At 40.2% G+C, this 27,174-nt stretch overlaps 1 protein-coding gene across 3 annotated transcripts in view; it reads left to right on the top strand.

The window, feature by feature from the left end:
- The window catches only part of LOC137600882 (intermembrane lipid transfer protein VPS13B-like), a 359,901-nt gene that overhangs the window by 110,219 nt on the left and 222,508 nt on the right, over positions 1-27,174 (top strand). The gene's annotated exons all lie outside the window — the stretch shown is intronic.

The following is a 27,174-nucleotide window of genomic DNA, read 5'->3' as shown; positions in this document are numbered from 1 at the left end:
TGCTGTCTTGCTGCTTCACAGCTCTTATCCAGACATTGTTATGTTAATGTTTATTTGACGTATGCAGTTAAATGAAACTGACACCATCAATGCCTGTCTCATGATCTATCATCTAAAAAAAAAAAAAATTGCAGAAAAAAATCCAATCTTCATTTATATTTTTAGGGCAAACTCTCTGTTTGTCCCGTTTATGGAAATGTCATCTCCTGTGCTGCTGACACATAAGTTGTGTCTGAAACAATGAAGAAACTAGTTTGATAATAGATGTGTGGGAACAAAGAGAGATTGTAACACATTTCATGAGGGGAGGAGGTGAAGACTGCTGATTGACTGCTGGATGAGTCTGTTCTGTTTTAAAGTGTCACAGTGAGGCCTGTTCTTCAGACAGCAGAGGTTCTCTGGCCAGGTGCAGGCCCTAAATCCATCCTGCTTCTCCAAATAGCAGATAGATGACTTCTCGACATGTGTGGTGCTCCGTGCACAGTAGGCCTGGATACACTGGGGCCTGTTACCTCATACAAAAGACTGGATATAATGCTGTGGTTACTCAAAGAAGATCATCTATGACATGTGAGTCATAGACTTTAGGCCACATGGATACAAACTGTGTGTCCATAAAAACAAGTCGACCACGTCGAACTGTCTTCTGGCTGCCACACTAGGAGACTTTATTTTCATAAGGAAATGTTAAGTGAAAAATTGTTACATGGCCTGATGTCTTGTCCTTTTGTAATTGATTGACTCATAAATAGTTTTACACCAACAAGTGTTATTTTCAAGAGTAGGTATGAAGATTTTATAGCAAACACCACCTCTAGTGGGTTTGTTGGAAATCCTTTTGGTGGACTAACCGTTAGTTGACCTCAATGCTAGTCACAATTCCACTGAAGCAGAGTTAGAAATATTACCCTCTTTAAGTGTAAGTTATAGACTTGTGGTCCTTTATCCAAGCTATATCAACACATTGATCTAATTCTCATTTTCTCTCTGATTAATCGCCATGTTTTGTGACTGCACTCTTGGTGCACTTCGCATGTTTTTCACATGCCGTCATTTTACCGCTTGTTGCAAATCATTAAAATACAAAAGGAAAAGTCTTTTATCTATGTAGACATGTGTTAGTGCTGACTTTTGTTGTGGTGAGAATCTTGGAGCAGAACCGTCTGTACAAGACCAATGCGCTTTGGCGCATATGTGCCTGTGTACTTTCTGATGCGAGTGGGTGTCCGGGTCTGTGTGCCTTTTTGTAGCAGGCTCTTGTTAAGTTCTCCAACATTACTGGATCATTTAATCACTTTCCCCCTTTCACCTCCATCTGTGACAGACAGACAGACCCTCTGCCTGCATGAGACAGGGCCTCAATAGGCAAGGCAGCAAAGGGATGTGTGACAGTTCTGAGAGCATGCCTATGTACGAAACTAATAGATTGGGCTAATCTGTATGCCTGTGATGGCCAATACTCCCCCACCGCCTCTGCCACCTCCAATGTGTTGCCGACAACATTTCAGCGCCACTGCTTCTGGATCCCTCTTAGTCTCTGGGCTAGTCAGTCAGTCGCCCTGTCAGTACAATCTGCCCAGTCTGTCAGTTTTTTAAGAGGCTCTTTAATGATCCTTGATGAAGGTGTCAAAGGTCACACTGTTGGGCGACTGTTAGTTTGACTATGTGATAAGAAGGAGCTGGGGGAAGGCGCAGCATAGGGATCTTATCACAAGTCACACGGTGTAATTATGACTCACTAAAACTGTAGAATTACATAAAGAAACACAAACATCTATCGGTACTTCTAATTTTGTAGGCCGAGAACGGGAAAACTCACATCAGTCAGCATACATGACAGTGTACCAGTTCTGGTCAAATATCGTAATCTAAATCTTGAAGAGGTACATCTAACCTTCAAACTAATCTGTTAGGGCAACATAATTTATTTCTTCTCCACTGATCACTGAATCAGTTTCTCTCAGAAAAGTCATCTTTCTAGGCATATGTTTTTACGTTGGCTTCATTCAGTTCAGTCTTGATGCACAGATGAAGTAAATGGTCCTCAGTAACCAATCCAGAAGCTAGCTAAGGAACACATTCTCAACAAGTTATTTTAGACGATAGAATATGACGCATCCTAGTCATACAACATACAGAAAAATACCATGGTGCATTGTAGTAGTCTCCCTCTGGAGAGCCATAATAAAAAAAATCCCTTTGGTTCTTCAGTAGCCAGTAAGATAAAGTACCTTGCGAAAGTATTGGCCCCCCAAAAACTTGCTGATATTTTGCCACATTTCAGTCTTAAACCCTAAAGATAACAAACTGAAAATATTTTTCAAGAATCAACAACATGTGAGACACAATCGTGAGGTGGAACCAAATTTATTCAACATTTTAATATTGTGTTTACAAATAAAAAACTGAAAAGTAGGATGTGCAAATGTGAGACCAAATGACACATAGGTCACACTCTGTTTGTCATTGTTGTCATTTAGGTCAACATCGGATCATTCAGAAGTCATCCGTGAACTTCTGGAGTCATTTAGCTGAGCTGAGAAAACAGGGCGTCAATATTTTTGCACATCCTACTTTTCAGTTTTTTATTTGTAAACACAATATAAAATGTTGAATAAATTTGGTTCCACTTCACGATTGTGTCTCACATGTTGTTGATTCATGAAAAATATTTTCAGTTATTTATCTTTAAGTTTGAAGCCTGAAATGTGGCAAAATGTCAAAAAGTTCTTGTGGGGGGCCAATACTTTGGCAAGGCACTGTATTTGTAATAGCCACATGCGTTTAAGTCTGCTCGTTGCTGTGACATCCGGTCCTGCAGCCTTGTAACCTCTGATGGTCTGTCATTCCAGCCCCCTGTAGTTACAAGCATACAATGCTGTTCAAGACTCCATTATCAGACACCAGTCCTTCTGCTATCACAAACCTTCACAGGAGCTTCCTCTGCTCCAGGGAAATCATAGAGCCAGAGGAACACCCTGTACAAGAGAAGCAGTTTGACAAATAAGAGCATATATAGATTTAGAATCAAATTCCATGTTCAGATGATTAAAACTGACTTCTTATTCCAGTACACTGGATTCAAGAGCCACCTCACTAATCCTAATGTCATCTGGTGTAATCCAGGCATCTCATCCAAGCAGACTTCAGTGGAAGGAAGATGGTTTATCATGATATCCAACAGATCCACTCAGCTTGTGTCCACACAGCATGTGGTAAGGTGAACATGTGGGCACAAAGCAGCCTAAAATTGAGGGACACCAACAAAACCCCTGCTGTTGTCCCAAGTGTGAACATGGGGTCATCTGTTTCAAGGGAGGGCATGAACATATAAGAGCAGCAGGGTGCTGGAGACGACTGTCAGATGGGCAGACTACAGCTAGCTGCTGTCACCCCATTGACTCTTTGACACTTAGATGATGGACCACAGCTTCAGTCGGACTCACCTCCTAAATTTTAGAGGTTCTCTTCTTCGTCTTCATCTTCTTCTTACACAGAAGACTTGCAGTGCTCTTCACTCTTCTAACGAATGTTTTTAATTTTTTCAGTGAAAATTTTAGCATCAAGAAATTCATCTACGGTGCTGGGTACAATAAATCGAATCAAAGAAAGTTGCAGCTTTTAAATTTTATTTCTGGAGAGGCAATTTATGTGACCAGGAAGAGGTGAATTGAAAACAATACTGTTCAAGAATCAGCAGTTTTTGCTGTAACATCAGATGTCACTTAAAACTAGAATTCTGTTTCTATAAACTGACAAAAGACCTAAATAACTTTAGGAACATCTGGTGTTACAAAAATGTCCTATGCACTTTAGTTGATAATCACCTCACTTTTGCAAACTTCCTGATATAATGCACTAATTTTTAAATTGTATTTCCTTTTATTTATTGGTGTTTAGTGTTTTTGAAGTTTCATCTAATGAAAAATTGTAAAATATTCTGAATGTGATTAAAGTGTTTTTGCAAAAAAAATAAAAATCCTCTTCTACAAAATGACAAAAGCCCTACTGTTTTTTGCTGTAATATCAGATGTCGCTTAAAACTAGAATTTGGTTTTTACAAAATTACAAAAGACCTAAATAACTTTAGGAACATCTGGTGTCACAAAAATGTCCTGCACTTTACTTGATGATCAACTCACTCTTCAAATTTCCGGATATAATGCACTGATTTTTAAATTGTATTTCTTCTTATTGGTTTTTAGTACTTTAGCACTTTCATCTAATGTAAAATTGTAAAATGTTTGAGTGCGATTAAAGTGTTTTTGCAAAAAAAAAAAATCTTCTTCTTCTGTTTCTTCTTCTTCTTCTTATGTTGGTAATAATTTAAACAAAGAAAAAATACACACTTTAACCCTTATCAATTTATTTTCTTCAAACTTACCACCACCATAACAACTTTATCCATATATGAATCAGCAATCTGGTAAATTAGCTAAAAAATAAATAAATCTTGAGTTTTTCTGGTGAAAGAATCTCATGCTTCATGACTCTGGAATCTCTGTTTAGGAAGTCTGTATACCAAGTCAGCTACAGTGGAAGTAGAAAATTTAACTACGGAATAACCGCTGTAGCAATCTGCCGCTGAGTAAAAATGCTTTACTTTTTTAACACTGAAAATTTGGTCTTGAAACAAAGTCTTAATAAACACCATTTGAGAGTTTAAAGAAGTGTGGCATCATTGCTGTTTGTGGTCTCAACTTTAATGCACGTGAGTAATTACCAGCGCCTTTTGAAGTGAGCACACAAAATGTTACAGAAACCCAATTATTGTGCTGAAGTACGTGAAGACTAACAGAAGGCTTCAGCTGCTATGGAAGTGATCTGTTTGTTGTGTCCCTTTCATGAAACTAAATTATTAATAGTTGTACCAGTGATGTTCTTTGGTCTAGAGTCAGTGTCACTGAGGAAAAGACAGGAGACAGAGCTGGAGGTAGCAGAGATGAAGATGCTGAGGTTCTCTTTGGGAGTGACCAGGAAGGATAGGATCATGAATGAGTACATCAGAGGGAAAGCACATGCTAGAGGTTTTGGAGACAAAGTCAGAGAGGCCAGAATTAGATGGTTTGGACATAGTGAATATATTGGTAGAAGGATGCTGAGTTTTGAAATGTCAGGCAGGAGGCCTGGAGGAAGACCAAAGAGGAGGTTTATGGATGTAGTGAAAGAGGACATGAAGGTAGTTGGTGTGAGAGAAGAGGATGCAGAAGACAGGGTTAGATGGAGCCAACTGATTCGCTGTGGTGAGCCCTGAAGGGAAAAGCCAAAAGGAGAAGAAGAATGTCAGAGTTGTACACTTGCTCTCTTTTACAGGTAAGTGTAGACATTTCTGGCTTCCCTGATGTGGGCTTGCTGTTAGCTTTGTACGTGTTTGCATGGTTGCCGAAAACTGAATTGTTTCTTGCCTTCACTTATTTTGAAAAATGTAGCAATGTGAGTGTATTCCCAGGTTGGAATTGTCTGCCATTTGGCAGCTAGTACAACAGGAATTCGTGGTTTCGAGTGTGTGTTCTGCCTTGCTGAATATGTTAGACTGGTCACTGGACTCTTGACCTTTTTGGTCCTCTATTGCAGACCCTGCAGGAAGGCATGTAGAGTCACAGAAAAGCAGTATGATGTAGAAAGACATGAAAAACAAAAGTTCCAAATCATGTATTTTGAAAAGTAGCGCGTCTCACTCTTTTGCTCATTAGAATTTTGAGAAAACCCAGGTTATTCCCAATAAAGACACTATCCTGTCATGCCAGAGACAGTGGACCCATATGGAAACAGGCTTCTTACTTCATAGTGGACACGAATAAGTAAAATGACATCCATCCACATGACGGTTGTGGCTACTGAGCAGTCAGGCTGTCCAGGAGGTCATTCTGCAGTCTATTCATGAGCCGACAGCTTGCTGTAGGAGTTCCATCCCCATGCCTGTTTCACTAATAGAAACCAGGCCACCTCCCTTTGGGACCCCTTGCTTCGCTGACGGCTCTCTGGGAGGCCAGGAGGCCTTGTTTGTGTTTGTGCACATCTGTGTTTCCGTGGATGACCATTCAATATTTAATATTGAATGCTTTAATATTTTTACAGTATTTGGATGGACATTTTATTGTTTGGTTTGGTTATGATGTTGTGTTGAATTAAAAATATATACTGTTTGTCAGGTTGTTTGAACTTTTGATTATGTTTTGTGTGAGTGAATGATAAACTTTTCAGCCGACAGGTGAGAGCTGGGTGGCCATTAGATGCTCTCCTGTTACTGAGCCAACTGGGTGTTATTTGATACTTGGTGACCATAATCTTTACTTTTTTCATGCTGGCTCTACAGTAGGATTTTGTTGTACAGTATTATTAATGACCTTCCTAAATTCTTTGCACACATACTTCATTCCGTGTTTCCTTTTTTAATTGGCTTTCTCCCTTTCCTGTTGCAATTCCTCCCTTGGATGAGATTGTTCCCTCTTATCTTTTCTCTCTGTCCCCCTCTGTTCCACCTAAACTCCCCCTCTGTCTTCTACACCCCTGTTCCCAACTCTTGTTTTTTTTTGTTTTGCTGTCAATTCTTAATAAGGCCACCCTGACCTTTTCCAACTCCATCACTGCCCCCTTGTGGTGTGGTGTTTGTTATGTGGCGTTACATCCACTCAATTTAGATCAGCCCCCTCCACAGTGACCATATAAAATTAATGCACTTGTATTGATTATTCAGAGACATCAAATATTCTAAGTATCATCTGGTGATTAATTTGGTGTCAGGTTTGGATGACAAACACATGTCTATCAAAAGTGATCAAGAGTTCAGGAGTGTGATTAACACACGATCACATAAATAATTAGGAATGGATTTAAGGGTGTTATTGGTGTTATTTTAAATCAGCATATTAATACAGAATTATCAGGCCTTACTAGTTAGATGATGTTGATTTTTAAAAAAGTCTTTACTCTCTGACCACTGGTATTACCATATTTTATTATTCATTGGCACTGAGCACTGCTCTTCTGAGGAAATCATAAAGACACATCATCTGGAATGAGCTAGGCGCACAAAAGGAGGGGAGAGAGCCAGAAGTGTTGGAATGTTTTTTAGGAAATAGCCATGATCCTGTAAATACCCATAGTCACTTTCCAAACGGAGCTGACACTCACCCAGCCAAGTACACACAGGCGCTTTACAAATGTGCAAGATGGTTGTGTTAAAATTTCCTCATAAACATATCAAGCTGTGTGTATATGTGTGTGTGTGTGTGTGTGTGTGTGTGTGTGTGTGTGTGTGTGTGCGTGTGCGTGTGCGTGTGTGTGTGTGTGTGAGCGCGTACTGTTGCTGTGAAGAAGGAATGTGGCCATTCAGAGGTCCTCTCCTTTACAAATAAATATTTGGTGATGACAATATTGGAGATATGTTAAACACTAGAAGGGTAATTTTCAAGTCAAATAAACCTTAGCTCTGGTGGTGGTGTGGAGGGCACACATGTGTCTGTGCTTCTGACACGCTGTAATGAAAGAATAAATGATAGAGAGAAACCAACTGATAATATAGAGAGATAAGTGCTTATCTTAACTAATATTGACAGTGGTTGATACCTGATACTCAGTCACCCCCGTGTAATTTAGGCAATAGTGACTTGTTTAAGTTCATGCCAAACTGCTAATTGTTAGAAGCTGATGGAGGCCAAAGGACCATAGTATCTGAGCTGCTCAGGGAAGACAGCATGCTGCATCTATACAGCCCCTTAGGGCTCTGTTCGAGATTCCTTGTACATGATTATACTGCATTTAATTTTTAAAGCTTTGAAGAATAGTTATACACTTGAACTAGAACATGATGGCTACATGTATACGTATGTAGTAACACTTGGGTAACAGTCCAGATGCTCAGCTCTAGAGATTAAATACAATCTAATATGATATGCTGTAACAATTAATAAAAAGAAGGAGATGGATAGGATATTGGAATGTGTAGATGCAAGAAGTGGCCAATCGATTTGAATCAATGGAAGTGATTTGAAAACTGAATTCAATGATTTGGATAGCTGAGCAAATGCTTTTGGCAATACTGTATAGTGTACATGGACTACAACTCACTATATTATATATAGTGATTTACTTAGGAACTAAATTAAGAACATACTGTATATGCATATACTGTATGTACACACACACACACACACACACACACACACACACACACACACACACACACACACACACACACACACACACACACGTATATGTATACAGTATAGTGGTAAGTTTAAATAGAAGTATAACTATATGGTACTCCTTCGAATCCATCTCCCACCGCATGTCCCAGAGTTTCATGGAAATTGCTGTAGTAGTTGTTTCTCATTTTGCTTGACTGGTATGATAAAGCATCTTAATTTTTTTCCACCTTTTAGGGGTGAGGGAGAAGTCATCTATGAAACTAGTGAAGTATTTCTAAATTCAGGTGTAACTTAATGAACTGTGATTCAGACCTTCCTCCTCCACTCAGTCTTCTGGATATGTGACTGAATTAGATGGAGCTGTTATTTTAACTGTGGCTTTAGTTCTATAAATGTGTTCGTTGTGAAAAATGGCTTTTGTCTTTTTTGTCAAACTATTTAATTAAATTGGTATTGCTTACAAGATATTAAACATTTAGATGAAAAAGGTTTTTTCCTTTTCAATAAATTGTGTTGCTATTGTCACATGAGGCAGTATTTTACATTTATGTGCTGTATCTCTTCCATCAGATGTGGCCTGCCTTGGTCTTTTGCTGATTTTTATTATACTTCTGTCTTCAAATTATCTTATTTACAAAGCCATGCTTTTTTGCAATATCCATAAATATTACACTTTAAAATTATAGCAACGTGAAATCGTACTGCAGAGTTCAAAGTGAGTGCATGTATTCTTCCTTCAAGCAGACATGACTAGGAAATCTGGTCCTTCCATTGAACTTTGTGAATTCTAAATTGTTTTTAATTTTCTAAACTAATGTTTTTAATGTCAGGTAAAGCCTTTCTCATCATTATGCCCTAACATAATTAAACCTGTCTTTTGCGCAGTTGGGAATCAGACATTTAGAATTCAGTTTTATTTTGTATGTAAGTGTAACATCATATTTATTCTTTTAGAATAATGTAGTTATTGTTAAAAAATAAGAAAACACTTATTATTTTCCTTCTTACTAATTGTGAACCATGGCGATCACAAGCAAGCAGCATGGACACCCTTTACTCCCCAGAGTGGGCCTTCGTCATGCCCTGACACTGGTCATCATCCCACTCGGGAAAAAAACAAAAAAGCGCAAGTAGTATGGACCCCAACCACAGCTGCTTGTTCTGAGGTATCACAGGCTCCATCAACCTTTTATTTGGTGCTCCTTTGTGGTTGACGGCAATAGATGTAATCAGGCATAATAATACATTAGAGGCAGGTCATTGAGGGGTGAGCCAGCAACTCCACAGATTATGTCTACACTCTTATAACTTTATGGTGGGTTGGCATGAGCGGAAACCTGAGAAGATTAGAGAGAAACTTAGTATCATGTATTTTAAAAGTGAGAGGACAGAAGTTAACGGTAGCCTAAGAGAGGTGTCTGGTTTTTTAGTTGTTGTTTTTTTAGTTTTTCAAGGTCAGTTAAAATTAGACAATGATTTGTCCTGTCAACTAAGGGTGAAGATGATGTTGTTCACCAGTTGGATCAGATTTATTTGTGATTTGTCTCAGCTAACTGGCAATTATGCAAATGTTCAAGGTATCATGCTAACAGTATCTGACAGACAAATGGACTCATACATTTTCTTTCTTGTGACATTTAAGGAACTTACATGTTTAAAAAACAAACATCAAACCGGGAGTAGGTCAGAGCCAGGACTTGGAGTATAAATGGGTGTATGCAGCTGCACTGTACTGTAATGACGCATTTTAAAAATGTTTAGCTCATCTTACCCAAAGGCACATAAAGCAATCAGTTTTATAATGCAGACTTCTACCCTCATAATGTCCATTGGTTATGACTCAACAGCAAGTCAGTAAAGCATTTCAATGTGTTTCAAGATTTTTTTTTTTAATTTGCAATGAATGAGTACCCATCATGTCCTGTCCAGATGTTTTGCAGAGGGGCAGCCTCGGCAAAATGTATGGTTCCACCCATTGGTGTTACGCACTGGTAGTGGTGAGACTGGTTGTATCAGATGGCACGATAACCTACATGCTTGAGGAGATGCCAGGGTTTATTTGAACAGAAATTCCATTTAACATTTTTGAAAGTGTGAGTAATGATTTATTGTTTAGCTGTGAGTCCGTCAGTGAGATTCTTATTTCATGACTTATCTGATAGGTCCAAGAAAAATAAACCCACACCTGAGCTGGGTTTATAGGTCTGCCTGACGTCAGGCCCATTATCCACACCATGGTCTCCACATTTTATTTGACAATCTATCGTTTGTGTATGTGTACATAATGCTTATGTGTTTGTGTACTGCATGTGTATGTCAGGTTTGTTTTTGCTGTTGCCAAGCTGGTTTCTGTCTGGAAGCAATATACAAATGATGCAGCATTTCATGTGACAGCCGGTAAGAATGTTTTACTAAATTAAAGGACATCTAAAATATACAATCAAGAATAACCGAAAACGTGATTAGAAGCAAGAACTCAAGATTTGTTGTAAATAATCATCACCGATTGAGTTCGCTGACTGTGAGATAGGAAGAGGCAGATCTATGTGTGTGTGTGTCTGTGGATCATTCTTGCTATCATGAGACCTTCAGGAGCTTCCTTGTAAACAAGTTCTTGTTATAATTAAATGAAAAACCAGAATGCAGTATGGTTTCCATGATGTGTAACAAAGTTATTGACGGTGTCTTATTCCTCACCATCTCTCCCCAAAGCATGTGCAAAATAATAATAATAAAAAAAACAACAACTCCAACCATGTTTACATTCTTGTTTGCAATCTCACAGTCTTTCACCTGTCTTTGCTGTCACTGTGTAACACATCTTGGAGCGTTGTTGCTACTTGTTGATCAAAGGAAAAATGTGACGCCATGAAAAGACTGTTTGTCATGTCATATATGGGCTGTTTGTGCATCATCTCAAGCATTTACAGCATGAACAAAAACTGCAACACTCCCTTTGAGAGGTCATCATCACGAAACCTTGTTCATGATAAGATGCAGATCAGGTCCCTATCTTGGATATGTGGTTGTGACATAACTCTCTGTGTGTCAACACTATATCCTATCTGATTGGGCTGAACACCTTCCTATAATGCTAGGTAATGCATTACAGACGTTTGCTTACAATCCCTTGGGGTTGGAATAAGATATCAGTCCATTCGTGCTTGTTGTCTGGTCTTTATTACTCAGCTCTGCTGGTGCTGAAAGAGATGGCTGGCTGCACCCAAACCAGGGGCTGGATTTTCAAACGCACTTCATCACCCAGATTAAATTAGCCCATTGACTTACACTATAAGTATGACTGTCTTAACCCTCAGAATATGGTTTTCCCTGGCTACCAGATGACTTGGGTAATTGAGGTGCCAAAGATGCTGAGCGGGGTTACAGACATTTACTAATATTAGATTAATTAGATGTTTAATTTGAAACATTAACAGTATAATTAGCCTGATTTTAGTGTGACATATTTACAATGGAATATCTACTCTAGATATTGTACTTCTCATTATGTGGCTCACCACTGGATATAATTGGGCTTAGCAAGATGTAGAATGCACACTGGAAATGTCACAAGTCTGTCATAAAGTTTCACTGGTCCTGACATTTAACAATTGCTGGAGATGAACAGCCTACAGAAGCACAGGCTCAGAAATGGTTTAAATGTCAGCTGGGTGATCTGATGTATCGCTATGATTTAACAATGTAGCGATGATGGCTGTCTGTAACTACCTTTCTGAAAATTTGTGGTATGAAGCTTCAAAGTAAAAGGGAAAAACAAGCCAGAAGCATTATAAGACATGAAGTATGGATCATTTTGGAGTCAGCTTGTGTTTTGCAAATCACGCTCTCCTCTCCCTTCCCTCCCTGTGCCACTGAGTGAAGCTCGGTGGAGGGAGGGTTTGTACATTCATAGGATAAAGGCTGATAATCATGTTCGACCAGCGGGACTCCTTTGATCTCGGTTGTTGTTTCTGTGGGGATGTTTGGATGGACGCATCCCCCACCAGCAGCTGTGCACCGGGCCTTAAGAGCACAGGGGATGAGATATGTAGCGGTGGAGTGTGCTGACATGCACAGACACAACTACAGCGTAACTAAAAATGACCCATGTATAGAGACCCTCTGGTCAGCTTCCTGTTGGCTACCCTCGTGTACATGGTTTTATTTGGTGACAGCTCAGGGGTGAACTGATACTATAGCTGTGGACACCATAAGTTATATTACTCTCTCAACATTCTGCTGATCTACCTCATTTGTCCCTTTAGTCCACAGTTTCTCCGTAAAAATTCATAATGTTTAGGTCGCATTCGTTGCATGTGCCCTCACATAAAATATGCCCTTGCGCATTTGCTCGTAAACAGGTTAAGAACTCACAGACACATAGTGATAGTACAGCAGGGAAAGGTACAGGTGCCTTCTAGCACCTGTGACTGTTATTATTGCTGTGGGCATCTCCCTGCTCAGCAGAGATATCAATGAAGTCATAACACGAAAGATAAAAGCAAGTGAGAGATGCCATAAACTTGAGAAGCATGTTCCACGTTTAAAGGGAGGTGTGCTGTTATCATACTTCATGTCTCGTCCTCTAGCTGAACAAGTCATTAGCCTTTTTAGGGTAATGGCACTCAAGGAATGACTAGTTTTCATTCTATTATTGTACTGACTTGACATGGAGGTTTGCTGCTTTGATGAAGACAAATATGAAGGTATGAGTTTTACCTTTCAGTTTGAGAAATGAAGAAAACAAGATGTTCTTTAAAGTACTTCTATTCTCTCTTTCTCCCCATTCGTCTCTCCCTCTCCTTTTCTTCTCTAATTCCCTGGACCTCAGGCAGTTGTTCATTAACCTTGGATGTAATTATTTTTGTTTTAGTCTCATATTGCTGACATTTCAACTCAGGGGCTTCTCAATCAGGATTAACCCAAACCGCAAGAAATCACACTTCACAGCCTTTTCTTACAGCAGCGCTTGTTGCCTCTAATTTCTGTCAAATTAAAGGTTTATTTTATTTAGACCCCCCCCCACTCCAACCCACCCCCATTCAGGCCCTGTACTGTGAGAAAACAAACCAGACTGGTTGTCTCTGATTTGCTCGTTGCCACTGCCTTTCTTAGTATCCCCTTTCTTTGGGTCACCACAAAGCAAGCCACTGTGCAGGCACCGGTGCATCCACATTAAACAGGTGGCAGCGCTTCGACCACATGCTGTCAAGTAAAGCTCATTGTGCAAAATAGATAAAATAGCTTTGAATTTGTTTGCAGTCAGAGCTTCAACTGCTAGTAAAATATTCTTTTTACTTTTTGTTTTTGCATTTCCATTGGTTTTGTCAGAAAATTATTATTTGAGTTGAAGTAGGACACGCTCTCAATGTGTTGTTAACTTAAAATTATTAGTGTATTTCACTCCAAGTGTGTAACGTAAATACAGCAGATTTAAAGTTACAGTCCGGTATACAAATGCTTGGCCTTCTCAAAGCTGTGTTTTTCTCTCTTTGCCTTGAGGGCCTTAAGGTCCACAGGAATCCTCAGCTTGTCTTCCTGCCCTGGGGGCACTTAGTCTCAACAGTAGTAATAAACTCTCATCACTCTGAGTCTGGGGTGTGTATATATCAGTCTGTTAACTCAATCGTGCATGTGTGTGTGCAGCAGCAGCAGTAGTCATAGACGAAGCAGTAGTTGTAAAATCTCATCACTTTTAGTGGTCCTTCGGGGTTCCTTGACTCCTCTCGCTGTGTGTGGCTTGACCTACCATGGCCCTCTAGTCCCGCACATGCCCACTTAGATAAACAGGCAGTAAACACAGGCAATCATAGCACCACTCTCTTTCCCTCTCAGCATATACAAGGTCTGTAGATGAAAGGACTCAATCCCGACACTAATAGCCACTAGAGATTAGCTTCCACCAACCTCCTCTGCCTCATAATTAAAAGTTCACCCAGTATTTTTGAAAGAGCTTCTAATAATAGAGAAAAACTCATCACCCAGGTCACCTTTTCTTCATTTCACAGATACACTACCTTCACCTTAACCATAAATGTAACAAGGTCACACATCAGCCCCTGACCTCTTCATGCTGCCATTGTAACTGCTAGTAAGAACAAAACACAGGCTTGTCATCTTTAAATAAAGGTTAACTAGCGGAGCATGTTTGCCTGGAGGGTCCAGTTTGAACATTTAGGAGCAAATGCGTTGCAATATTTATCCTTTAGTTTTTATAATATTTAATCACCTAGAATTAGTTTTTATTTATTGCTTAGGTGAAACATATTCATATCTGCAGAGATAGCCATGGTGCACCAACTTGTTTCTGCGGTAGCCCAGGAGAGATAAACCAAAAACCGGCTCCAGAGAAGGCCTTCCAGGTTCTTATTGGCTACTCCAGGAGGGGTGGGTCGATGGGTTATCTGTTACGACACACTAGATGCCACTAAACTCTACGCACAGGAATTTTTAAAAATGTTTTGAGAATCAAAGACAAGCCATCACCCTGAATTTAGGAAGGAGTTTTTAGCACTGTACAAGAATTGCATGTTTCTGAATTTAACTTGAAGATTTCAAATCATAGTAGTTGCCAAATTAAATTTTTAGTAATAATTTAAAATCAGGTCAGTTGTAAAATATTGTGTTTCTGATCTTACCAGCTGTGTGTTTTGGTCTGTGTGTGGTGTATTTTTTAACCAAAGAGCGGTGGTCTGGCTCTACACTCTCCCACTGTAGGGGTTTAGGTAATGCCACTAAACAGATTATTGACCTACCATGCTTCAGAGATTTCCTGCTGCAGCTGTTGTTGCCAGTATCAATTAACTGTAATGAATGAAGTGTCTCCCTTTTGAAACTGTGTGTTTTATGGTACCATTATGGATTGATTATGAGTAGAAATCCTCTGGGTCACATGTTTCCAACAACTTTTCCTCCATGTTTCCTGCTCTTCATTACATTTCTTTAAATGGCACGGGCTGCTAATTCTCAAGGCTTATTGCTTTATTGCTTTGTGAATGTCTCGAGTCTAGACAGAAAATATTTTCAACAACCTATAGATTTTCATAAGGATGCACATGTTTTGCTTTTCTGCCTTGCCATGGCCAAATATGTCATCTCTCTTTTTTTTCATTAGCCAGCAGATGATGTGGATTATTGGCTAACTGGTCTTTGCTGCTCTCACCATCTGCATAATCTCACCATTGCATACAGTATATGAGGAATGGAGCTGCGGTGTTATGAGATGAACAACAGTCTGCTGAATAACTCCATGATTATGTTGTTCTCCTCTGCCTGACAGCAGTGTGTGTGAGCTGTGTGTATTTGCACAGAGTGTTTATATCTTCACCTGGATATTTTCGTCGGGCTGTTAGTTTTCTTACACAAGTACTTTTTTCTTTGTATTAGTCAGCAAGAGTGTGATAGTTGGACCAGGAGCAGGGCTTTGTCCCTGTACATGAAGACCTTGTCCTGATGTTAACTCTCAGATCAGACCTTGAAGAGTAGCCGCTCTGTTTGCTGCTGCTGATTCTCTACCTTCAAAGACATATCCTTCCTCCCTTCCTCTTTTCTGCTTGTGCTCCCCATCCTCATATATCTCTCCTGCCTCCCTTCTCCTCTTTTTTCCCTTTTTTGTTTTTTCTCCTCCCCTTTGTTCTTTCTCCCTACTTCTCCCATACCAAACACACACCCATTTCCCTCTCCTGCCTCTCAGTCCTGTTTTTACAGTCTGCAACGAGACAATCTGGGGAGCATTTCAAGTGTGTTTAGAGTAGCTGACTCATCACTGCTTTTGTGCCATGGTTTGTTAATGCAGGGCAGCTGATAGCAGTTTAGATGTCCTGTGTTGCAGGTGGCCAACACATTCTTTGTTTGTGTGTGTGTGTATGTGCACACATGACTCTGTATGCATGATGTCTGACTGTATTAAATACAGCTCTGATGAGTATAAACACGTCTTCCTTATCATCAGTGTGTGTGCAGACATGAGCGACATCCTCTCATAACAAAACACAGTCTTTGCTTTTACACTGCTGTCAGTGATGGTTGTTAAAACTATGGTTTCATTCAACAGTGACTAATTACAGGCCAAAGAAGCAAAGGAGCTTCCTATGAAGCTTTAGGTCTCATGCATGCACACATACATAAAACTACAGGTCCTTGGTGAGTTGTCAGTCTTATCGGTCGCTTAACTCATGGAATTTGTAACAAGTTTCTTTTAGAAGTTATGTTTTAAGGGTTAATTGAGATACCAGCGCAAGATCATCAATCTCTCCCTGTCTGTCCCAGTCCAGCAGAAAAAGCCCACTCTATCAGTTTAGCCATGACCTCACTATAACACTAGACCTTTATGGATAGAAACACCCACACTCTGCTAGTCAGTCTCAGGATTGTCCATCTGCTAACTTTTAATTGTTAAGTTGTAATCATCCCATCCCATCTCTGTTTCAAGTCATCCCTTGCAGCGTTGACATCGCAGTGACCCTCTTCCTGGATAAGGAAGTCCATCCAATCAGAGCTAGTGTTTCTTTTTAGTTTACACCCCTTCCATCCCTCTATCCCTTCGTCCCTGCATTGCAGCTAAAATAGAGCATCCTGAAACCATTAGACCAAATTACTAAATGGTTCAAATGTGCAACCACTTAAGGCTATGTCTTTAAGAGGAGTAATCTTCAATCTACTGTGGCAAGCAAAAAGAGGATGAGTTGTATACTGAGAACAGAGAACTAAGAGGAACCCACTGAAACCAAAACTGAGACAAATGGAGATATATAGATGGACAAGGGGTCGAAAGATGTTACCTACCCCTGGAGCTTAATTATCTCCCCACTGTTGTAATTTTCTTCTTCCATATCCATCTCATGCATGTATAATTCTGTTGATAGTTTGTGGAGAATGCATTTTAATATGTATTTTATACTTTGAACAGGATGCATGTGCACACGCTTGAGATACCAGACATGATGTTCCTTCTGTGAGAACAGTTAGCAAGAATCCAAATCTCACTTAATTATTTAACTCACTGTAATTCCTAGGTGTTATTATTCATAAAATGCAGAATCACTCTATTGAACATGAAGGTTTGTTTGCTAGAATGTTGCCCAACACAGTGTTATGCAGGTTGTTGCAGTAAGAAATCTGATGTGCAGACAATTATGTTTTCCCCCATTTCTGGCGGGAGCCGCACGTTTTCTTTGGAATAAATATAAGAACCTAGTAGCTAGCTCTAGTCGTAATGAATCGACTGTCTGAAGAAAAAAAACATTTGAATGCTGGCTATAGTTTTTTATTAATCTCCAAGGAGTGTAGTGCAGACATGCCTCAGCAGTGACTGGTTATCATCGAAGCTGTTGCCAAAATGGTGAGACTATTTAACATCACCTTGACTTCATTTAGAGACTGAACAGGATAATTTCCTGACAGAGGTACTCAGAACAGTCACTGGATGACTGTCAATGTAGATATTTTACATAAAGAGACCAAAAAAGATGATCCATAGCATATTGCCGTGCAGACATCACATTCTTCAGTGCAGCATTCCCAGCTTCCTGAGTAACCCCACATCTCAGCCAGAAGACTTTGATCTGTCATTTAGATCATTACTGAGTCTACTGAACTGACAAAAGGCCAGGCTGAAAGACAGAAGGAACAGAGATGTGAGATGGACAGACTTGAAAGTAATTGAAGACAGGATCACATCCTTACTTGTCCCGTGTGTTCCCCAGAAGTTTGAGGGCTGTGGAGAGAGCTGTAGGGAACGACTGCAGATGATGGGTTGGACACCCTTAGTCTGGATCTTTGTAATGAAACAATCATAAACAGTTATAAAGAGTCGTAGCAAACAGAGACAGCAAGGTCTTTGTTAGTATTTATATAAAAGAATAAATGGGAAAAGGCAATTATCAAGAAAGGGAGGAAGCAAGAAGAAAGCAACAACAATAGCTTTATTTAAAAATCAGTGATAAACAACGTGACTTAAATGCAAGATTTATAGCAGGCTTCGTAAAAGTAAATAATAAAAAACAACAAGAAATGTATAATTTATTCACTCTTATCGTGTCAGTGCCATATTGTATCCATGCTCTGCTGTCCAATAATGCAAATAAAATCATAGTGAAACCAAATGTAGCTGTCACAAGGCCAGAGTACATCTCTTCTACACAGAAGAAAATCCCAAGATGTCATATTTGTGGGTCGTAATGAATTGGTGTTTAACAAACATTTTAGAACTTCCAAATCCTGTCTTAAGACATTGTGCAATTATATTGGTTCTGTTTTGGAAATGCACTTGAGCTGCAGCTGGATTTGAGACCCAAACAAAAAAACCCAAAACACAATCACGAAGAATGGAAGCTCCTTATTTTCAGAAAGTGAAATATCTCAAGCTTTGAATGTGATTAAATAAACAAGAGTCCACAGAGAGTCAACATGAGAATGGCCGTAGAGTAACACGGTCATAGTTGTTTCAAGCAGTTGTTTCTCAGACATCAAGCTTGATGCTACAGCATAAATCGCAGATGGAATAAGTCCAACAGTATTATAATGAGGTGAAATCACTGTTACTGTAACTAAAACTTCAATAAGAATGCTTGTGCAAAATAGCACTGCAATAAAGGTGAAAAATATGTCATTTGTAATAGACTTTATGACAGTTTGGAAATTATTGGGGTTCTGATGACATGTAATGGTAATGAAGAGTAAAAGTTTTCTTAAACCAAATCCCTAGAATAGACATAAAATAGAACAAAATAACCAACAATAGACAAAACAAGCTGTGTACATTGCCCAGAACACAAAGCAGCTTCAGAAAAGTAAAAACTTGACCATTCTCAGTTCATAAAAACAGCTCTCTCAGGCAGGCCCACTGCGTTCCTCACAGTTTTCAAACAGTCTAGCACTGCTCTGACATCTCTGACAGAAATAGTCAGAAACAGCCGAAAGTCTGTCGGGGAATCTACCGTGAACATTTTAACCGTTAGCCAAAGCCAGTAGTATGCATGCAACATCTCTTGTGTGTTTGATGTTTTTGTGACTACTCCAAGGTACTGAAACTCTAACCCCGTGATTTGTAATTTTAATTCATTATTGTACTTTTCTGCTGTTCTCTTCCAGCCACATTCTTTCCTACACTTTCGTCTCTGCTGTGCCTGTTTATTGGGCTCTTTTCTTCCATCCATTTTTACAGTTTGTTAATAGTTTTCATGTCACTATTCCTGTTACTCTTTCATGGATGAAAATAATCACCTTGTACTTGTTAAAAATAAAATATCCTCTAGATGAAGAAAAAATAGAAATAAATAATTTTTAAAATCGACAAAGAAATTTGCACAAAATAGCTAAGTCTCTCAATTTGTCATGTGCCCTTGAGCATCAATTGCAGCTAGACAACATCTACTCATGATGTTCACAAGTCAACTGATTGCCTGCTGAGTGTGGGCTCCCACTCTTCTTGAAGGGCAGCCCTCAGGTTATTAAGGTTCTGAGGTACAGAGTTACAAATCTCTACACGGTGACTCTGCTGATCTCATAGGTTTTCTGGGATTCAGGTCTAGTGAAAGTCCAGGCCGGTCCATTTGAGGTATCCCAGTCTCCAGCAGCCATTCCCTAATGATGCAACCTGGATGAGCAGGAGCTTTGTCGTCTAAGAAGAAGAAATTAGATCTGTGTAGTTCATGCAGTCGAACAATGACCGATTGATGTCATTCAGGTAGTAAGGGTCATGTCACTGTACCATTCATAAAGTGTAAGGCAGTTCTTTATTGACTAGACGCTGCTCATTAACACCTCTACCACCAACAGGTCATCTGGTGACAGCAATGGCTGATGTATAGCACTCCCCTTGACATCATTTCTTCTCAGCATGAATTGACTTTACACAGAAAACAGCACTGAGGCCCACTGGTCCCGCATCCATTGTAAATTCTACCTAGCCCATGCAAAAGAATGGCGCCTGTGCATGGTGGTTATGTAGCATGCAGACCGTGCTGATGTAAACAGTTCAAGGCCAAAGGATGTCAACTTCTAAGATTAGTGGTCAATTCATCGGAGGACATCCTGTTTGAAGCCACGCAATGGCGAGCCAGTGTTGATCAGTTGTTAGATGTTGTGTTAGCCTCATGATGTCAAATTATTTAATGTCAACTGTTTAAATACCAGCTCTAATTGAATCAGGAAATTAATTGGTTGCTTTATGATCCAACACCTGCTGTTAGTTTTGTCATTAACCTCCCTGTGAGAGAACTGTAGGTACTGAAACAACAGTTGAACGTGTGCATTCAAACATTTAGGGATGGTCATATTAAGTTCACCTGTAAAGGCTATAATACATTTTGGGTCATTCTGAAAGTTCACCTGAATGAATGCTGAATGATTATGGCTAACCTTTTGTGAGTAGTGTACATCTGTGATTCATATTCATTTTTTGCTCTGCATTTTGCCACTGAGGAAGACACAATAAAACATATGGGCCCCTCAAGGCTTGTTATGTACAGAGTCTCCACAAACCCTGATATTTGAAGTTGATTTGAACTACAAGCAATTAGGAAACTGCATCTGAGTAATAATGAATACCTGAAAAGCTGTCCATGAACAGCTGGACAAGACCAGTAATGTTGTGATGAATAGAAGAATACCTTAATAACCCCAAGGGGAAATAATATGGCTCAGGCTTTTTGTGTTCCTTTGTTTACGTGTTCCACAAAAAAAGTGTCACACAGAACGAGGTCTTCTGAAGTCAGAGAAACTAACCTTCCATCTCATTCTGTATTAACTTTGATTTGTGTGGTTTTAAAGCTCCTCCATATATTTTTTAAATTTGGACTCCAACTATCGATACACATATGAAGACAGATTCATACCATTATTTCTTTTGTCAAAGTATTTCCTCTACTTTATATTTGCTTAACTTTTTATTCACATAATTAGCCTCCAGAGTATAAGAAACAATTTTGCAATATCAACTAAACTTCAGGTTTTGCCATTTGCGTCAAGGTTTCCTATTTGTTACAATGTAATTCATTTAAAATATTTGGAAGGAGTCCCAGCTAATGACAAACGTTAGAATTGCTTGACTCCCACTCCCCTCATGACAAACTGAGAGAACTTAGCTTGAACTGTGGAGAAAGCCCATGAGCCAACTGAATGATAGCAGTGATAAGGAGTTTTCAAGGTAACTATGCAAAACTGAAAGTGTCTGTGGGAAAGCAGCAGCAGAAGCAGAAGTCTGTTTATTTTAATGAGCTCAGAAGTGTCTCTCCTGTTCCTCTTACATTACAGTGGGGCTCATTTAGAGTTCAAACAGTGCTCTCTATGTCCATGATGGATACAGTAATGATACATTAATGCAATCAGGGCCGAGTCTGTTTTGTCTCTCATTAAGAAGGCTAGCTATCTTACTGACAAGGGCCAGGTCACATTTGGCCGTGACTTTAAGTATTTTCCTTCAGTGTGATTTGAAGAAGGGGACGGATCGAGGCTTTATTTTTGTGAGCATATCAGAGACAATGCTGTCGGAAAGACAGGATAGGAAGAATGATAGCAGCTGGAATTGTCCATAATCAAGGCTTCTTGGGTTTCAGCTGGAGCACAGGCACCATTGTGCAGTGTCTGTTTGTCTTTTCAACACCATGTGAGTTGATGTGGATTTATGAAGGCGATGAACCATCTAGAAGGGGGGTATGTACGGTTGCGTATGTACGGTATCCACATATGGAGCTCAACACTGCTGCTGTGCTGCTGCCTCAAACCCCTCATCTGGACTCATTCTTCATAACTCTACGTGCCTGAGATGCGCATAGGTCTGTCCATCCATCCATCCATCCATCCATCCATCCATCCATCCATCCATCCATCCATACATACATACATACATACATACATACATACATACATACATACATACTGTATCTACATACATACTGTACATACATACATACATACATACATACATACATACATACATACATACATACATACATACATACATACATACATATATACATACATTATTGCAATTGTCTTGTCTACAGACGTTTATCTGCTTTGAGGGTCACCAGTCTGCTGAAATCTATCTCAGCTGGGTACAGATGAGAGGCAGGGCATACCCCAGATGAGTCGCTAGCTCATCCTGGGGCCAACATGAAAGACGAGCAACTATGAACAATTTGGTGTGACAAATTCATCTAAATTGCATGTTTTTGGAGGTGGAGAATGCTATATAATATGGAAAACACACTCATACATGTTGTTGATACAAGCATCCCTGAAAATACAGTGTGTGGACCACAGTACGGTCAGTCCTTTTGCCTGGATCGAAACACATAGCCTGACAAGTGTGTCACGTGTAACCACAATGAGTCGACACACGTAGCTGATACGAACGTCTATCCAAGTGAAATTGACCTGTCTGTGTGGATGAGATACAGCCATGTGCTCACTATATACAGAAACATGCATGAGCGTGTACTGTCGTGTACACGTTGTTTTGTATACTCATAAATTTATGCTGTATGCATCGAAACACCTTGTACAGGGTGTGCATTTACACAGTTTGTGATGTGTAGTTTATGGAGTGCATGTTTCTGTCATCCACCATGCCTGTATGTGAAATATCTGTTTTGGAGAGTGTTGAATATATGGAGCTTTACTGCCATCATCCCATTAATCACATGGGTCCATGGCCAAATTCTGAGGCCTCCCCACTTATAAAGCAGATATAACATAAAACTCTGTTCATTCCATATTTTTTGAGCAGGCTGTTTCTGATTGCCCTGATTGTAGGTGTGTGTTTGCCTCTACCACTTCTTTTTTGCTGTCTTCTCACTGACTGTCACAGCGTGACTGTGCCCACAGCCATAGTCAACCTTTGTGAGGGGTACAAATGGGTAGAGTTTGTGGGTCCAGAGTGAGAGCAGGCTTTCCATAGACTAGGATCTATTTCACGTCAGACCGGCCTGTTCTTCCTGAGCCCCTGGGCTCCTGTGGCATCGTGGCCAAGCCTGGGAGCAATGGTGTGTGTGTGTGTGTGTGTGACTGTGTGTGTGTGTGTGTGTGTGTGTTTGCGCGTGCACGTGTGCCTGTGTGCACATCTTTGTGTGAATACCTTCATTAGTCAGTGTCTGTTTACTGTCCTAAAGCACACACAAACTAATATGCATAGAAACAAGTTCTTACAATCACAAACACACATACTGTATATACACTTGAGTTGCACAGTAAATATAAAGTACACTTACCCACACTCATCACTCATTTGAATCCTTTTACAGTGGTGTCAACTGCTTGAGCTCTTTCTTTCACTCTAAAACACACACATACACACGGACACAGACACACACACACACACACACACACACACACACACACACACACACACACACACGATAGAACACCTGTCGGACTGCATGGCTCGGTCCAGGACACCTTCAAGTCATGAGCTCATCGGAAAAGCAATTAAAGGCAGCGTAGGCCCCGCACGCTGGCGTAATGTTTTGTTTTGCTACTTGGCTTCGAAATTAACCAAACCTGTCAGGAGTCATCTGGCTGATGTGGGCTGGATTATATTTATTTATTTTCTATTGGTAAAGCTGGACGTAGGTCCCAGCTCTGCCTTGCGTCCAACAATGAAGCGATTCTGAGGGGATGATTAGCTGGCTGGGACGGGAATCCTTTCCCCCTCCTTCTACCTGGGGGGTGGATGGTGAGTGCCTCCCACCTCTATGTGCCTGTCTATAACTCTGATGGTTAGGTCATGGCCCTGCAGTGGGGAGGCTGCGCCCTTTGTGACCCCAATCAGGGCTTTGGTCTCTACTGTGGGACTTGGTTTTGAACTTGCCCTGACCTAACCGCTCCCAGTTTATTGAATTTCATGCTTGCAGTTACTGAACAATATCAGATTTTTGATAAATGCCAATGTATAAATGACATAACATGATAAAAAAGCAATATGGAGGTTGAAAGATGTCTGGCTGTCAGTTAAGTGGGATTGTTGGCCTGGAAAAGTGGAGTGTGACAGTAGAACTTATAGAAGGACTAACGGGTTAGAGGCCTTCTCCCAGTCTGGTCAACCGTGGCCTCAGGCTCTCAGCAGCCTGATGTCAGGCAGTCATAAAATAACACCAGTAGTCCCGCACTCTTTTAACTCTACTGGTCTTAAGCCACTGAAGAAACAAAAAACACCTTTGACATTAATAGGCACACTGTGGGTGAGTCAAGGTGAAGTGTCTGCATTGGTGTGGCTGTGGCGTACAGAGTCTAGACCACTGAGCAGATTTCAGCTGTTTTCTTGAGGAACCATTAAGGGCGGAAGAAAAACATTTCTGTTATCATTGTCATCACATTCTGTAATTACCCATATGCCACCCTGTTAGAGCAGAGAAAAACAGCAGTTAGCCTGCTGCCGAGGTCGCCCTCCGAGCATAGCCGGCTGTTTCACGGTGCTGCACGCTTCAAAGGATGTGTCACTCTCATACAGTTATGTCAACACAGCAATGAAACAAGAAAACACAGTGGATAGTAAAGCCTTGCTCTTCATAGTCTTGAAAGCCGGGTCAAGTCCTGTGTTGTTTCTGTGTCACCGTCAGACTGGCAGAGCGAGAGAAAAGATTGTTTGCTCTGTTAATATAGGAGAGAGCTTTTTGAGTGATGTTGTGATGGATCAAAATAGTCATGGTTGTCATTGACAGAAACCAAACAGACATGACACACAACCACAGAAAGATGACAGCCGCTGGCACAGCACTTAAAGCATTGATGATACCTTGCCAATTACTTCAGCTTATTTGGTTACTTAAGCAACCAACCTACTTGACTTAAATGTACTCAGCGAGTCCTTGTCATTCATCACCATTCATGATGAGATTATTTTGTTTGGATGGAAACTTGCATGTAGGGATTTTTTGTTTAATCACTTTGTTAATGGCGGTGACGACGCTTTGGCACTGCAGTATATCCACTTTTATTACAGTATTCCAAGAGGCTATGGGGTACAGAGAAGACACCTGTCTCTTCCAGCGGACACTTTCTATTTTCCTTGTGACTGTCCTACCATTAGAATGATTAGCTGTGCCTAAAGGAATTAAGCACAGCTATTCTCAAGGCCTTCCTGTGCCTATCTAGAGTAAAGCTTAGTTTCTTAGTTTATATTATAGTTTTGGAGCAATAGATCAGCATTCACCTAAACAACTGAAGAAGACAGAGATTGTCTCAAAATGCAAAAAGAGAACCTGAACGAACATGACAGCTCGTACGACATCTCCAACAGCCTTGAGATCCCCAATCATTTTGAACATACGATATTTACACCTTCTTTTAAGCTGAACTCTCCACAACAGCCTGAATGCTGGACAGAATTGAACACATGTACAGTACATTTGCTTCATATAACTAATACCAGTGGTTGTATTAAATGTCGCCTCTACTTGCTATAATGTTCAATTTTCTGTGTTTTCCACATCGCCATGTTTGGAATAGTTCACATATTTTGTTTAATCTCAACACATGTGCAGACATACAGCGTATGCACATGTGAACTTCTCAGACAAGCTGCCTATGAATGTTTTATGCTAAGACACAACATAGAAGATTTCAATGTAGAAAATGCTGTAAACAAGTGTTTTCATATCATTTTTTGCTTCATGGGGTTTTTGAGGTTTGATTTATTCCGTGCCCCATATACAGAGGTGTATGGAGAGGAAAATGCGGACACTCTGAAGCGAAATAAACGCTTTGTGGACTGGGAAACTCCATGTGACTTTTTGAGAACATAATGACTAAAACTAAATTTTCTCTGCACTTTCTACGCTGTATTGGCTTTAATGCATATTGTGCAAAGACCACAGCAAAGCTGCTGTAACCGAAAGAATTATCAGACACAAGGCATTTTATATCTTTATTTTCTCATTTATATTTATAATAAATGTTAAATAAACAATTCATCTTCTAAGTTCTATGTTTTATTGCTCTATGACTCTTTTCTGCTGTATCTGCTTTGTTTGGCTCAAGTGCTTCCATTCGACCACAATTTAGGGTCAATTTATTGAAGCTATCTTCACTACTCAGCCCATTCCCAGGCTTTTTGGTCCTATACTGCTCATGCTGCTCTGCGCTATGATGAAACCACTTGAAGCAGGGCCCCAGCGCTCCAGCCACAGCCAAAGCCTATTAAGCAGCCGCAGTGCGGTATAGGAGTTCAAGCCACAGGGCTGAGGTTATGAATCCTCGTCAGGAAGAGGGGAGAGAGGTGGATGTATGATGATGATGACGGAGGGTGGAGGTATGGTTTCAGAAGCAAGGGTAAAGAGGGGTGAAAGAGGATAAATTGCAGAGGGGGGTTGTAGAGGGTGGGGAAGCGACAGAGGGACCTGGAGGGAGAGAACACAGATTATAACAGAGATGTGGAGATGAAGAATACGAGTGAAGATTCGATTAAGGCAGGGTTTCAGAATGGGATAGAAATATAGCCAGTCAGGCTATGGTTATAGAGTCAAGGAAGGTGTAGATGGATGGGGACACCGTGAGGAGATGGAGGTGATAGAAACTGGAGAATGTGGAAAGATGAAGCCAGAGAGGAAGAAATGGCAATCAGCTTAACTTGATGCAATGAAAAAATTGATTGGCTTCTGCCCCAAGAATAAACCATAGCCCAGGACGGACATTCAGACATTACTACTGACACGTGCGCGCATGATGTAAGATCACACCACAAATACACACTTTCACACAACACACACACACACACAGTTCATACTCGCATTTAACATTCATGACCCAAGCATTTCTTCTATAGGTCTAGCTTTCAGTTGCTTTCAACAAATTTACAAATACTAACACACGCGCACACGCGCGCACACACACACACACACACATACACACACACACACACGCAAACACACACACATACACACACACAAACACGCAACAGGCTCACACGCCACAAATCACTAAACCTTGTAAAAGTGGAGCAAATTGGAGCTGTTTTGTTTGCGTTGTTCTCAGAGAATAATGGAGAAGGGGGTAATTGCTTCCAAGCTGGAGAGCCAATGAGCAG

This window comes from Antennarius striatus, chromosome 9, assembly GCF_040054535.1.
Source record: "Antennarius striatus isolate MH-2024 chromosome 9, ASM4005453v1, whole genome shotgun sequence".
NCBI classification, from domain to species: domain Eukaryota; kingdom Metazoa; phylum Chordata; class Actinopteri; order Lophiiformes; family Antennariidae; genus Antennarius; species Antennarius striatus.
Note: the sequence above shows the minus strand (reverse complement) of the source record. Positions and strands in the feature narration are given on the sequence as shown.